This window comes from Ascaphus truei, chromosome 18, assembly GCF_040206685.1.
Source record: "Ascaphus truei isolate aAscTru1 chromosome 18, aAscTru1.hap1, whole genome shotgun sequence".
Taxonomy (NCBI): domain Eukaryota; kingdom Metazoa; phylum Chordata; class Amphibia; order Anura; family Ascaphidae; genus Ascaphus; species Ascaphus truei.
The window spans coordinates 238,258-253,874 of NC_134500.1; the positions used below are offsets into that span (position 1 = coordinate 238,258).

The following is a 15,617-nucleotide window of genomic DNA, read 5'->3' on the forward strand; positions in this document are numbered from 1 at the left end:
GCTGTGCCTCCATGACGCGTCACGCAGCAATGCCTGCTGCGGCACGTAGACCCTTGTCTGCGCAGGCGCAACAACCCAAAAGTGCACCCGTGGAGGCACGCTCTCGTCACGTCATCATGGCACCAACTCCCGCTGGCGACGCACTCGCCCAACGCCGCATTCCCCCTGCGCGGCAGCTAATCGCAAAACACACATCAGTTGTGTCTCACCTGCAACAATCCTGCTTCCTCCTATTAGCTTCCAATCTGGGACTGATGTCATCTTTCTGCTACCTCCTGATTGCTGCCTCCTCCTCTATATGCCCTGTCAGTTCCTGTACAACTTGCTGGACATAAACTCTTGTTTATGTCCTGTGTTCGCTGCTACCTGTATCTTGCCTGTTCCTGTGCCTTGCCTGACCATTGTTGTGACCCCTGCTCTTATCTGGACCTGTCTCTTCTGTACCCCTGGACTTTGACTTGTTATTGGACCCCCGCTCTCTCCTCTCCTTGACCACGGCTTACGGATACTGACTACTATCCTCTCTCCAACCCCAGACCACGGCAAGTACCATGACATATCCGAACTCTCCTACCCTGACCCGGCTACACGACTCTGACTCTGCACTCCGGACCTGGCTCCGTGGTTGTAGGGTGGCAGTTATATACATCCCCAACTCAGCCCTGCGGTCTAGTCTTGTTTGTGGTGAGCACACGTGACAAGAAGAGAGACAGGGGGAAGGGGGTAGGAAGAGAGACGAGGGGTGGGAAAGAGAGACGAGGGGGGGGGGAAGAGACGAGGGGGAAGAGAGAGAAGAGGGGGAAGAGAAAGAGAAGAGGGGGATTGAGAGGGAAGAGGGTGGACAGAAAGAAGGGGTGGAGAGTGATAAAAGAGTGGTGGAGAGGGAGAAGAGGGGGGGAGAGAGAAAAGGGATGGAGAGACTGAAGAGGGGGAAGAGAGAAAAGAAGGATGGGGAAGAGAGAAGAAGGGGGAGAGAAGAGGGGAGAGAGAGAGAAGAGGGGGTAGAGAGAGAGAAGAGGGGGGAGAGAGAGAAGAGGGTTGAGAGAGAGAAGAGGGGGGAGATGGAGAAGAGGGGAGCGAGAATATTGGGAAGAAGATGGGGGAGAGAGAAAAGAGAGATGAGCGAAGACGTGGGGCGAAAGAAGAAAGGGTGGGAGAGAGAAGAGGGGTGGAAAGAAAGAAGAGGGGTGGGGGGGTGAGAAAAGAGGGATGGAGAGTGAGAAATGGGGTGGAGAGAGAGAAAAGGGGGGCGGAGAGAAGATTGAGGGAGAAAGAAGATTGGGAGAGAGAAGAGGGGTGCAGATAGAGAGAGAAGATGGGGGCAAGAGAGAGAAGATGGGGGAGAGGGAAAGAGAGAGAAAAGGGGGGAAAGAAAGAGAGGGAGAGAGAAGAGGGAGGGGGAGAGAAAAGAGATGGGAGAGAAATAGAGAAGAGGGAGAGAAAGAGAGGGCAGGGGGGGGGAAAGGGGGGAGAGAAGAGAGAGAGGAGAGAGAAGAGGGAGGGGAGGGAGAGAAATAGAGAAAGGGAGATGCGGGGGGAGAGATTGGCAGCAACAGTGATTGACAGGTCAATTAACTGCCGCACTGCTCCGTGAGGGGATTCGGGGGGATCAGAGAGCAGGAGGCAGAGGCGTGTGAGGACAGGGGCAGAGCTAGTCAGAGGGGGCACAGCTAATGAGAGGGAGGCACAGCTAGTCAGAGTGCTGGGGGCGGAACTAGTCGGAGCACTCCGGTACTCTGCCCGCCCCTGCTCTCAATGCATACTGTGTCAGGGGGAGGGGGAAGAGTCTCTGTGTATAAGAGAGAGTGTGTGGGAGTGGGAGCAAGTGTGTGCGCGTGTGTGGGAAGAAGCGGGGAGCAAGAAGGAGGAGAGAAGAGGGGAAGAGAGAGAAAAGAGGGGGAGGGAAAGAGAAAAGCGGAGGAGAGAGAGAAGAGGAGGGGAGATGAGTTGATGAGGGAGGGGGAGGGAGGGGAGATAGAAAATGTATTGTTAATAAGGGAAGAGAGATGAGGAGGGAAGTGTCAGGATCGCTGCTAGGCTGTGCCTCCATGACGCGTCACGCAGCAATGCCTGCTGCGGCACGTAGACCCTTGTCTGCGCAGGCGCAACAACCCAAAAGTGCACCCGTGGAGGCACGCTCTCGTCACGTCATCATGGCACCAACTCCCGCTGGCGACGCACTCGCCCAACGCCGCATTCCCCCTGCGCGGCAGCTAATCGCAAAACACACATCAGTTGTGTCTCACCTGCAACAATCCTGCTTCCTCCTATTAGCTTCCAATCTGGGACTGATGTCATCTTTCTGCTACCTCCTGATTGCTGCCTCCTCCTCTATATGCCCTGTCAGTTCCTGTACAACTTGCTGGACATAAACTCTTGTTTATGTCCTGTGTTCGCTGCTACCTGTATCTTGCCTGTTCCTGTGCCTTGCCTGACCATTGTTGTGACCCCTGCTCTTATCTGGACCTGTCTCTTCTGTACCCCTGGACTTTGACTTGTTATTGGACCCCCGCTCTCTCCTCTCCTTGACCACGGCTTACGGATACTGACTACTATCCTCTCTCCAACCCCAGACCACGGCAAGTACCATGACATATCCGAACTCTCCTACCCTGACCCGGCTACACGACTCTGACTCTGCACTCCGGACCTGGCTCCGTGGTTGTAGGGTGGCAGTTATATACATCCCCAACTCAGCCCTGCGGTCTAGTCTTGTTTGTGGTGAGCACACGTGACAAGAAGAGAGACAGGGGGAAGGGGGTAGGAAGAGAGACGAGGGGTGGGAAAGAGAGACGAGGGGGGGGGGAAGAGACGAGGGGGAAGAGAGAGAAGAGGGGGAAGAGAAAGAGAAGAGGGGGATTGAGAGGGAAGAGGGTGGACAGAAAGAAGGGGTGGAGAGTGATAAAAGAGTGGTGGAGAGGGAGAAGAGGGGGGGAGAGAGAAAAGGGATGGAGAGACTGAAGAGGGGGAAGAGAGAAAAGAAGGATGGGGAAGAGAGAAGAAGGGGGAGAGAAGAGGGGAGAGAGAGAGAAGAGGGGGTAGAGAGAGAGAAGAGGGGGGAGAGAGAGAAGAGGGTTGAGAGAGAGAAGAGGGGGGAGATGGAGAAGAGGGGAGCGAGAATATTGGGAAGAAGATGGGGGAGAGAGAAAAGAGAGATGAGCGAAGACGTGGGGCGAAAGAAGAAAGGGTGGGAGAGAGAAGAGGGGTGGAAAGAAAGAAGAGGGGTGGGGGGGTGAGAAAAGAGGGATGGAGAGTGAGAAATGGGGTGGAGAGAGAGAAAAGGGGGGCGGAGAGAAGATTGAGGGAGAAAGAAGATTGGGAGAGAGAAGAGGGGTGCAGATAGAGAGAGAAGATGGGGGCAAGAGAGAGAAGATGGGGGAGAGAGAGAGAGAATATTGGGATGAGGGGGAGAGAAAGAAGAGCAAGGGAGATAAAGAGAAGAAGGGAGAGAGTGTGATAGTAGAGGGGTGAGAGAGTGAAGACATGGGGAGAAAGAAGAAGGGGTGGGAGAGAGAAGAGGGTGTGGGGAGAGAAGAGGGTAAGAAGAGTGGTGGGAGTGAAGAGGTGGGGGAAGAGAGAAGATGGAGACGAGAGATGAGGTGGAAGAGAGAAGGGGGGAACGAGAGAGAGAGAAGGGGGAAATGAGAGAGAGAGAGAGAAGGGGGAACGAGAGAGAGAAGGGGGAAATGAGAGAGAGAGAGTAGGGGGAACGAGAGAAGAAGGGTGGAGAGAGAGAGAAGAAGGGTGGAGAGAGAATAGGGGGAGAGAGAAAGTGAGAAGATGGGGGAGAGAAGAGGAACAGGAGAGAAAAGGGGGAGAGAGAAGATGAGGGTGATGAGAGGGAAGAGAGAGTGAAGAGAGTGGAAGAGAGGGAAGAGGGGTGGAGAGAGGGGGGGAAGAGGGGTGGAGAGAGGAGGGTGTACACAAAAAAAAACAATGAAAATGGGTAAGAAGCACTTACTGGCTGCCGTGGAAGCATTGTATGTAAGAGATAACGGGGAAAGGCAGGGTTGCAGACCTGTCTGAGACATTTTGAATATAGAAATCTTATTGAGAAAATATAAGGGTTAGAGAGAGAAGAAGTACCCTACAGAATGCACTCACTGTGTGAGCATGTGTAATAGTTATTTAAATCTAAAACCTCTTTTATTGAGTATTACAAATAAAATTGGAAAGAGGGATCAGGTATATGCATCTAGGACCTGTCCCTATATAACCGCTATCCACTAGAACTCTTAGTTATACAAGTGTCACATTTAGCAGAGATATGGTTATTGGTTTGTCTTAATATTTGTCTTTATTATTAAGATCAAAATAATTACTTATTATATTCATGTGAGGCCTACTGCATATGCTATTGGTGGACTCAGTCCATTCCTTTGTCCAGCTCGCTACCCATTTTAGCTTGACTTTATATCTGTATTTCGGGTGATTACACCCGACATGGCAGGTTTTTTGTCCACACAACCACATTTTTCCGACTGACTGAGTGAAGCAGCTACATTATTTACATCTGATGGTGAGCAAATAGACACAACCACAGATAACATCACAACATGTTTCTTGCATTTGGATAAAGTATACAAGAAATAAGCAAGACTGGTGGGAAGTGGCAAGTTTTGAGAACTACCTCAGAACAAATTTGATACGTAGGGGTTTAAGACTCAATCTAGCACTGCTTTCCAATACACTGACCCGGAGTTTTTGAAAAAATGGAATACTATTCTGAGTCATTGTTCAGCTTCACTCATGAAATTATTGGTTGAATTTGAAAATGACAAATCGAAAACCACCCAAGCAGAACTGAAGATACAATTAAAAGAAGCAGATAAATGGAGGGAAGATACAGAATTTACAAATAAAGAGACCAAACTAAAGGAAGGTTTAGACAAATTTATTAAAGAACTTAAAGATCGTAAGGTACTCAAATTTCAGAGAGACTCTAAGGACTACAAGGAGGGCAAAATGTATAGACACAACTTAGTGAAGAAAGTAATGGCCAACCACGAAGAATCCTCCACAGACTGGGATACATCGAATGATGAAAGTGACACATCTGGCAGTCACAGTTCTGGGAAGGGAGATCCCATGAGACCTGTTATTTTAGATCAGGGCCCCCACTACTTACCCTACACAGAAAGGGAAAGACTAGAAGGGGCAAGATGGGATGGATTAAGAAGCAGAGACACATTGACCTACGGAGGCAGACCAAGACGCAGGCAGCGACGCCGACGACAGTGACCAATGATATCAATCACATAATCAACTTGTCCAAATATGCACTAAGCAGTGAGCAAACTAGAGCACTTAATAAGGGTCTTCCATTTCCCCCATCTATGGATTTTAGATTGTTTGATTGGGTAAAAATGTACACCTGTTTGGGAGGAAATTACTTCTACAGAAGTTCTTTAGATGAAAGGAACTATACCAACTTAGATCTGAAGGATTGGAAGATCTGGATGACATGTACATAGAAGATATTAGAGACCTCACTGCTTTACAAGAAGAAAGCATGAGACCTGCAGGGGAGGGACCATTCTCACAGCTTAAACCCAAATCTAAATTCACACCGGTTCTAGAAACCAGTCCCAATGTAGCAACCTTTATGAAGCTGGTCGTAAAAAACCTAGAGGGTTTGCAAATACAATCTACATTGGGAAATCTGAGTGAGGCAGAAAAGCTAGCCGTAAAAGAACGCCAAGTGAACCAAATGGTAACAATAAAACCCTCAGATAAGGTGGAAATATAGTCCTTTTGGACACAGTTGACTACGTGGAAGAAAATAAAAGGCTCCTGTCTGATAGAAACTGTTATCCTCCTTGAAGACTGATCCGACTATCCAATTCATGAAGGAATTGAAAACTATTCTTGATACAGGTGTGTCAACCAATGCCCTTACTAAGAAAGAATCGGAAGCGCTTCTCAATAGGAAGCCTAAGACAGCAACATTTTATTCACTACAAAGATACATAAAGGGGGGATTTCCACCACCAGGCCGCTCGATTGTATCGGGCATAGCTAGTCTTATGGAACAGCCCAGTATTTATGTAGATCAGGTCCTCAGATCCTTTGTTACCTCTCTCCCGTCATATTTACGTGACACTACAGATGTGTTGAACAGACTTAATGATGTCACAATAGATGAGGGTACCTTACTGATTAGTATGGATGTCTAGTCGTTATATATAGGTCCATCATACATGACAATGGAATAAATTCAGTCCAATATTTTCTGCAGACCAGGAGCTGTGATTTTGCTAATCACAATAGATTGATTATTGACCTACTTAGGTTTGTACTCATTCACAACTATTTTGTCTTCAATAGCACTGTGTATCATCAAGTCAGGGGAACAGCCATGGGGACCACCTGCGCCCCCACCTATGCCAACCTGTATTTGGGTTGGTGGGAGGTGGAGGTGGTCTTCCAGGACCAATATCTGGAGTATACCTCTCACATACTCCTGTGGGCCAGATTCATAGATGATATCCTGATCCTATGGAAAGGAGCCAGAAATACTTTTTGTGAGTTTATCAATCTTCTTAATACAAGTCCTCTAAATTTACGACTTACGTCAGAGATCAGTACAACTAATGTTGCCTTTTTAGACCTAATGATTAGCAGATCATCCTTGGGTAAACTTGAGACCACTTTACATTGTATTGTATGTCTTTATTTATATAGCGACATTAATGTACATGGCGCTTACATCGGAAAGAAACGGCAACAAATAGTTTGCTACGAGCGGACAGCCATCACCCCTCACACCAAATCGGACAGTTTCTCCGTATAAGGAGAAGCTGTTCTTCGGACCAGGAATTTGAGAAGGAAGCTACAATACTCAAGTATAGATTCAAGGAGAGAGGATACAGCAATAGGCTAATCAAAAGGGCAAGATCTACAAACAGGAGTCAACTGTTGACTGACAAGATTAAAATTGGTAATGAACAAAACATTGCTCCGATTCATTGGGACATACAATAACCAGTGGGCACAGATAAATAACATTCTTGGCAGGCACTGGAACATCCTTTTGGAAGATGATGATCTCCGCCGGGTCCTTACAGCGAGACCTACCCTGGTAAGCAGGAGGGCGGCTAATCTCAAGGACCTATTGGTTCATAGCCACTTTGAACCACCTACAAGGGATACATGGCTGGCAAAAAGATCATCAGGTACTTTCAAGTGCAAGGGGTGTAAAGCCTGTGCATCAGTGAACCAGAGTAAGATCTTTTGTAACTGGGACAACACACGTAGCCATAGAATGAGACATTTTATTAACTGCAAGACATTGGGAGTTGTATATCAGGCCATATGTGTGTGCAACAAAGAATATGTTGGCAAGACCACTCGTCAATTTCGCCACACAATTCTCGAACATCTGGGTGATGTGAGGAACAACAGGGACACACCTCTGGCTAATCATGTGCATCGAGCACATAAAGGAGATAGTACAGTATTAACCTTTGTAGGTATAGAGTCAATACCTAAGACTATCAGGGGGGTGACTGGGATAATGAGGTATTGAAATGGGAGTCACGCTGGATCTTTGACCTGGGGACTTTGTCCCCACAAGGACTTAATGAAGGGTTTATGTTTTCTCCCTTCATTTAAGGATATCTCATATCCTGTGATTACGGATCAATCATAGATCACGGTCCGGCACCCAGACACCTATTGGGACTGATCAAGTATAATCATTATATGGTTACACTTTATTGGAGAAGTTCACACACATAGCTATACACTCATCTCAGAGGTTTGGTAATCATGTACCTACTTTATAATAACATAGGATATCATACATTAGGGCGCTGACACACTCTATTCTGCAGACCTGTGTTTTAGTTACTGGCCCTTTAAGGACCCTCGAATAACTGTGGGTCGTATCACTATAAACCACTGAACTATATATATGTCCCATCTAAGATCCCCTCTATCCAACTTTGGAGGATCATCATTACATCACTGCCCAATACTCAGATGCATACCTAGATGTTTACAGAGCATACTCATTGTACAGCAGCAATCTGATTCTGAAGCCGTGGGCAATAGTGTCATACAGTAGCCCTGCAGCTCGGTATCAGTCTCCAAACATCTGTGGACCATGATAATGTTTCATTACCTCACTTGATATTACAGCTTACACTTTAAAATAACTCAGATACAGATTACATTAACTTAGTGTTCTACTCTGCGGACCAGTGACCTAGTTACTGGCCCTTTTGAGGACCCTCTAACATACTGTGGGTCGTATGATCAAATTTGTTGAAATAGTGAACTCAGACCTGTTATAAGATTGTGAGTGTCTATCCCCTCTACTGGTTTTGGAGTCAAATTTCCCCCGTTTGATGCCCCAAGACGGTGTATGGACAATTGTAAATCAGCCTGGTTTAACTGCGCTAATCAAAGGCGGTTACCAAGACAACCACATTTGCATAAATACTCTCCAACCCCCAACAATACTTACCTTTGAGAAAGCGCACATTGCGTGAAACGTACGTCAGGTAGGAGGTGACTGTGATGTGACTTCACCACGCGGAAGTTCCTGCGCGAGAATTGAATATGGAGGACTCACACGCTACAAACACTGGCAGATCCATGACTCAGATAAGTTAAACTGTCCCTTTATCATTACTAAGGTGGACATGTCATGGTTAAAAGTTACATGTTAATTATATTAACACTATGGGCCTCATTCAGAGAAGGTTGATAAAAATTATCGCCAGGGCATTTAAAATGACGTTTTTCTGGGCGTTGCTATCACGGTATTCAGAAAGCCTCGATTACCTGTGATAGCAAAATTCCCAAAACGGGCGAGTTGCTGCCAGCGAGAGCATCGAGCCTCTGAAAAGGCCTAAACCGGTGATTCATTTCTGCTGCAGAGAGAGTGCCTCTCACAGCGGAAATGTCGCCCGAAAATTATTTATTTTAATATAAATGTCTTTCATAGTGTAGATGTGCAGGGGGTCTCCGGAGCTGAACCGCGTTGGTTTCAGGTCCAGGGACCCCCTGCTTCCTGAGATACAGGCACCTTTATGGGGTGCCAGTATCTCCTTTGCAAGGAAATGTCTCGGTCACGTTTCAAGATGGCCGGCGTCACATGGTATTTCAGCCAATCAGAGTGTGGAATTGGTTCCCACGATCTGATTGGCTGAAATACCATGTGACGCCGGCTTCGTGACGTCCTCTTAAAGGCAAATGAAGCACAGCCATTCTGATTGGCTGGCATCATTCCCTTTAAGTGATGTCATTTAAAAAAAAAATCATTAATGTCGGAACATGGTTTTAACAGCCAATCAAGTGGCTGTTAACCATTTTGAGGCTAAATGTGACGTCACAAGCCCTATTTAAGACCGTGACGCCTCATTTGAGCCCAAGACGACGACGAGACAACATCGGTTGTGATTGACCATGTGGCTTTTTGGATTGACAGATGAAGATAGAAGATAAAGAAGATCAAGAAATGATGAAAGATGAAGATAGAAGAAGGTGATTAAAGAAAGAAAAAAGAAGATTTGGGTACCTGAGCCGGATCTTCATGGCGGATGGCATCGGATGCTGTTGGAGGCCTTCAAGGTACGTGAGCTTCCTGTTTCCCCGGGAGTCGGAGGGCCACCGCTTCTAATGGTAAGTGATATATTGAATGTTTGTAAATGTCTCTTTTTACAGGTTTCTTCATTGGATGTGTTTTTTGATTTTTTGGGGGAGGCACATTGACTGATAATATATTAATCTGTACCACTTTAGGGTACAGATTAATACATTATTATGACAATATTTGGGGGGCATTTCTGGCTTGGTATTGCTGTTGTTTTTTTAAATTTCAGTTTCTTATGTGGATGTCATTGTTTGTTTTTTTCCTGCTTAATGGTAATACAATATTTGCGATTGGTGTTCGTTTTTAGTTAATGTTGTATTATGTTAGCTAAAGCGTTTTATGGTTATTTGAGATATTGTTTGTATTTTAATGTTTAAATTAATTCATGAATGTTGTAGTAATTCATTGGTTTTATTGGTTAGTGTTACTATTAATTTTGAGTTGGTTTAGTAATTATTTGGTTGGATTGGTTACTTTATAAAATAATTCGGATTTATTTTAGGAATTAATTGTTTTGATTGGTTAATGGTTTAATTAATTCATTGTTGATGTTGTTATTGCTTGTATTCATTGGATTAGCTGGCTACTGTTTTTATTTAGTGACGTGTGTTTTTTTGGAGTTTAGTTATGTTTTATTATTGTGTGTCTTGTGTATTAATGTATTGTAATTAGGGTGCCCATTGAGTGCTATAGAGGCTTATCATGCCCATATTATTATTATATGGGTATGATGTACCACTATACTACTCAATGGGTACAGGGTGGGTATAGTCAGTCCGGAGTGGGTGCTTTGGCCTCATGGATGGGTGAAGGGGGTATTAGCCCTAAGGATGGGTGTCTAGACCTTGCGGGTGGGTAGTGGTTGGGTTAACCCCTTTATTACCTTAGCGGTAAGTCCCCCCGCAGCCCCCCCGTAAGGCCTAAACAGCCACTAAGGGCCAAATTCCCCCTTCACTCACCCTCGCTAGCCACAGTAAGCCTGGCATGGGTGTTTAACCCCTTCATTGCCTTAGCGGTTAGCCGCTAAGGTAATGAAGTTGTTGTAAATGCATTTTTCCTGCATCGGATGCATGCCGGGGGGCTCCGGTGCTGGTATTAATGGGTATTAATCAGCTCCAGAGACCCCCGGCATCAATCCGAGGCAGGAAAAGGGCCTTATTTTTTCTAAGTCCCGACACATTGCAGCTCATCGAGGCATCTCCCCACCAATTTACCTAAATTTTGATGTGAATTGGATTTGGGGAGAAGATCGCCTTTTAGGGCTGTGATAGGCCGCGACAGCCGACTCGCTGGTACTAGAATCGCGCGAGTTTATGATCCTTCCGAAAATGGTCGATAAGCGGCTGATGTCCGCTCAATTGGCGAGTTTCTTTTGGTCATAAAATTTTGCTGCGATACAGGCCGTTATCGAGCACTTATCGAGGCTTACTGAATACGAGTAGCCATTTTGGCCGATAAGTGCTCAATAAGGGCCTTATCGACGCTTTCTGAATGAGGCCCAATGTTGGTCTAGTAGCACCGAAAACTGAACATGCTATATACTAAACATGTGGGGAAATGTATACCAGCACATTTAATGCCATTTGCAGCTATTGCTATAACTTTGATAAAATCTACGAGTTAAGTTGAAATTTCTACATGTGTTTATAACAGAAAGTGCTTCTGGTTTAGAGGTCACCGATTTAGTGTTAACCTCTAGTTACATTATATCTGTAGGGGCTATAACTGGATGCGGTCCTTTTGAATCGCGCCCCAAGGTATAAGACTACTTGACAGAGTGTGCCTTTATATTATATGTAACAAGACACCAGAAATACAAAATACAAAATTAAGTAGTGGCTGCATTATAAACTATTTACAGCGACTCTGAGAAAGATATGGGTCCTGATTGTATATTAAGCAATGGGACATATGACTATAGCACCTTTCAGACACAATGTATTGGCATTTTTGTAACTCCATAACGCATGTTGATACTGTATTTGCTTAAACAAATAGAAGCATTGAAAGTATCTCTGTCCCAGCCAAACTGACACAGGGTATATGCACAGCACACATCTAATTGATGAGAGAGAACACCATTGGCTGATCTCCGGTCATCTAACGTTATACACAATATGTATCTCAACATGCAAGTATATCTACATACTTTAAGATATCGCCAATTTAATCCTTTGAACTGGTAAATATCGGCTAATGTGTCCGAATATTTGGTCAGCACCACAGTATATGCCTTTACCAACTAGTGCTTTCTAATAATATGGCACTGACACATGGTACCTTACAATTGGAGGGGCTATAATTGGATGTGGTCTTCGAACCGTGCCCTGAGGCATAAGAATACACTTGATAAAGTGTGCCTCAAAAGTACGTGTAAAAATTATACCATAAGGGGCTATAACTTGATGTGGTCTTTGAACTGCGCCCCAAGTCATAAAAACACCAGATAGGGTGTGCCTCTAAGCACCAACCATTAGGGTTGTTAACTGTGTGCTAAGCTATATTAGAATTAGCACTATTATACAGTAGGTTAACCAAAAAAATATTTTGTCTCTTGAACCAGTTCTTTAGGTGGTGAGACATTAGCCTTAGTATGTGGACATAGATCTTGCATTTATTCCTTGGATACTATACTGGAATATGACTGGCAGTGGGTGTAACCAGGTGGAAAGTATTGTGCTGGGAAGTGATACATCATTTATAGCGATGTTCAGGTACATCTCCTATTCTCCCGCAAATAGCGGGATCTATATGAACCCCTAAAATAATTGCGGGGGTTAGAGAATTTTAGGAGGATTAATCACGGTAGACAGTTAGATGTGAATAAATCCTTAGATCCTGATTGAACCGCTGTTATACATAGCAATACGCGTGGTATGTGTTGCCTAATACAAGTGTAGCAGAGTGATACCAGAAAACGTTTTATTCATTATGCTCAGATGTCATAAAGAACTTATTTTCTGTGACATATCAAGCCTTGGCACGATTTCCTGTGTCTTTTAGTGTATTTTGCTGGTGCTAGCAATTCACTTAGCATTATATTATAGTATAAATCCAGGCGTGTACTAGACTGAACATACAGAGACCCGTAGGCCTCACATGAATATAATAAGTAATTATTTTGATCTTAATAATAAAGACAAATATTAAGACAAAACAATAACCATATCTCTGCTAAAAGTGACACTTGTATAACTAAGAGTTCTAGTGGATAGCGGTTATATAGGGGACAGGTCCTGGATGCAAATACCTGATCCCTCTTTCCAATTTTATTTTTAATACTCAATAAAAGGGTTTTAGATTTAAATAACTATTACACATGCTCACACAGTGAGTGCATTCTGTAGGTACTTCTTCTCTCTCTAACGCTAATATATTCAGCCCTATATTGCACCTCGGTGTAACTACTTCTCCATCTCTAATTGCTATAGGCTGATATTGCGGACATATCCCCACTCTCTTTACCCTATCCCATTCTGCATGAGAAAATATAAGCCCGAACAACATAAATATTATTTTTATGTACATTAGATAAATAAGTTGGGGTTCCACAAAGTCACAATCAAATTATGGGGTTCCAGTCATCATACATTTTCTGAACTGCTCATAATGGCTTAAAAGGTTGAACACCTTTAGGCTTCGTCTATAGTGCAGGCGCAGGCGCAACGGAGCGCATGGAGTCACGGATGCCTATTGCCCGAGCGATTCCTGCACTCTGATGGGAGGCAATGGGGAGGCGTGGCCGTGACGTCACCACCGCTCACGTGACGCAAGACGTCGCGTGAAAAAAACAAAATAGTGTTTGTCTCATGAAAATTCTGTCGCGCGGTCGCTCTTCCTCACATGCGCAGTTCGTGCGCACTATGGCCGGCCCGACAGAGCTGCTGTATTTTGTTCGCACTGCGTGCACCATCGCACGCGCTGTCGTGCACACTTTAATCGCGGCCTTAGTTTGTACGCTCTGTGGAGCAAGGACGTCTCTATTTATTCTACCAGTTTATGTTAATATTTCAATTTTTCTATGCTTCAATATTATGTTTACCTCCCGCACCCATCGTACTATGCGGTGGAATTCGTCTGCACCTTCTAAATAAATGCTGTTAATAATAAAGTCCTTAAGCTCCCAGCTCCGGACCTGTTACGGGGTCAGCGTTAGGGAGAGCAGATAGTAGTCATGTCAGCATGATGCTTGTAGAGCCTATGTTTTTGTGGAATTCAAAACCCAACTCCCTTTCTTCTTATTCCAGCCCTCCTCTATGGATTCCAGCACCAGACTGCAACGGGGAGCCCTACAACCTTGAGTCTCCCTAAGATTGTACAAGCCAGGCAGAGATCACACAATACAGGAAAAGAACCACATGGTTATCTAATCAAGCAACTGAATTGTAATAATTAAATAACCTTTTTTTTAATACGAACATTGTTTATTTTCAATTTGAAATATTTGTATAATTTGTATTGCATTAATTGCAAAAAATGTATAATTCAATTAAATCAGGTTTTAACATAGAATTTTAACTCCAGCTGTGGAAGGTTATAAAATGCATTGCTTTCCCAATGCACCGCCTGTTCTTCCACAACTGCAGGCGTTGAGGTGTTTCCACCAATTTCCAGTAGGAAACCGCATCCTTTATCTGATTGTGGAGCCACCCTCTCAGTTTATAAATAGTTAAGTTTATTAAATTTTCTATGAAACTGTTCAGAAACGGAATTAAATATCTAATTACTGATAAATGTTCTGTTTACATTTACAGTATTAGAATGGCAGTGTTTGTAAATGGTAATCACAAATCCTATTTTCTTGTATTTAATGTGTCATTTAAACCTAAAATTGCATTATGATTACTAACCCTTCAGGTTAGTTTAAGGCACCCCAGTTGGAAAATACTACGATACGGGGTGAGGTTAGCGCCCACCTAATATAATTCTGCATACTGTATGCTCCTTTAATCTTATCTAAATCTGGGGTCTACCCAAGGATTGCCAGTGTTACTGGGCGCTCCATTCTTCAGTTGGGAAATAAAAATGGCCATTGTGATGCAAAACATTCCTCTATTTTTTTGGGCATCATTACAAGAACCTTACTTATGAAAAAAGGACTTTACAAAAGAGTTAAATATTGCTAAATCAGGGGAGGTTTCAATGATAAGATGGTGATAGATGGAAATACATCTTTACAACCTTTTGCTGGATTGATAGGGGTGTGTGTGTGTGTGTGTGTGTGTGTATATATATATATATATATATCACATACAGTAAACTCTTCCCTCTGCTATAATTATGCTAAGTGATGATGAGTATCTGAGCACACAAGTACCATCGGAATGGTCCCATTCTCAAGTACCAATCATACCGCATGTGCATAGCTTTACAATATACATCTAAAGGAAAACGTAAGATACCGGGGATACAGGGGAAAGCATGAACAAAAGCCTTCAGCATAGCAGTAAGAGAAGAATTACTACCATGAAGAGCTTGCACTCCGTGTATGTAGCAAATACACATGAAATATTCAGCTAAAGAAAAGAGAAATACATTGACTTACCAGTCAGTCTTTATCACACAATAATTCAAGATACAGTAAGCAGGCAGGGTGCTGGGGGTCTTAAACCGGGCGTCTGCTTCCTAGTTAAACCTCTTCCAGCAGGTGAGAGAGAAAAGGATTAAAGGAAAGAGACAGAAGGAAAATGGGTTGGGCTGCTGGTGAAACACAGCACAGCAAGGAAGGCTTGTGTTAAAGTACCAGTCTAATGGAGAAGGAGGGAGGTGGGGGACCGCGAGAAGGAGGGAGGAGGAGAGAAGGAGGGAGGGGGGAGAGCAGGGGGGGAGGAGGGAGGTTTTCCAGCATGGAGGAGGAGAGGGGATTGTTTTACAGGGATGCCGGTTAATGTAACATGCTTTTTTTATATGTTCCCAGGGGATGTTGAGGCATGGTCTGGATGACCCCTTCAGTACCTTACTGATCTAGGACACACTGCTTCTAGACAAGCAATGCACACACAGTATGGGTGCAGAC

At 44.3% G+C, this 15,617-nt stretch overlaps 1 protein-coding gene across 1 annotated transcript in view; it reads right to left on the minus strand.

The window, feature by feature from the left end:
• Positions 1-15,298, minus strand: part of SEMA4B (semaphorin 4B) — a 161,729-nt gene extending 146,431 nt beyond the window's left edge. Inside the window, exon 1 of the mRNA XM_075575130.1 lies at positions 15,147-15,298. The gene's annotated coding sequence lies outside the window, so the exon portion shown is untranslated. The remainder of the gene's footprint in view (positions 1-15,146) is intronic.
• Between the last annotated feature and the right edge of the window lie 319 nt (positions 15,299-15,617).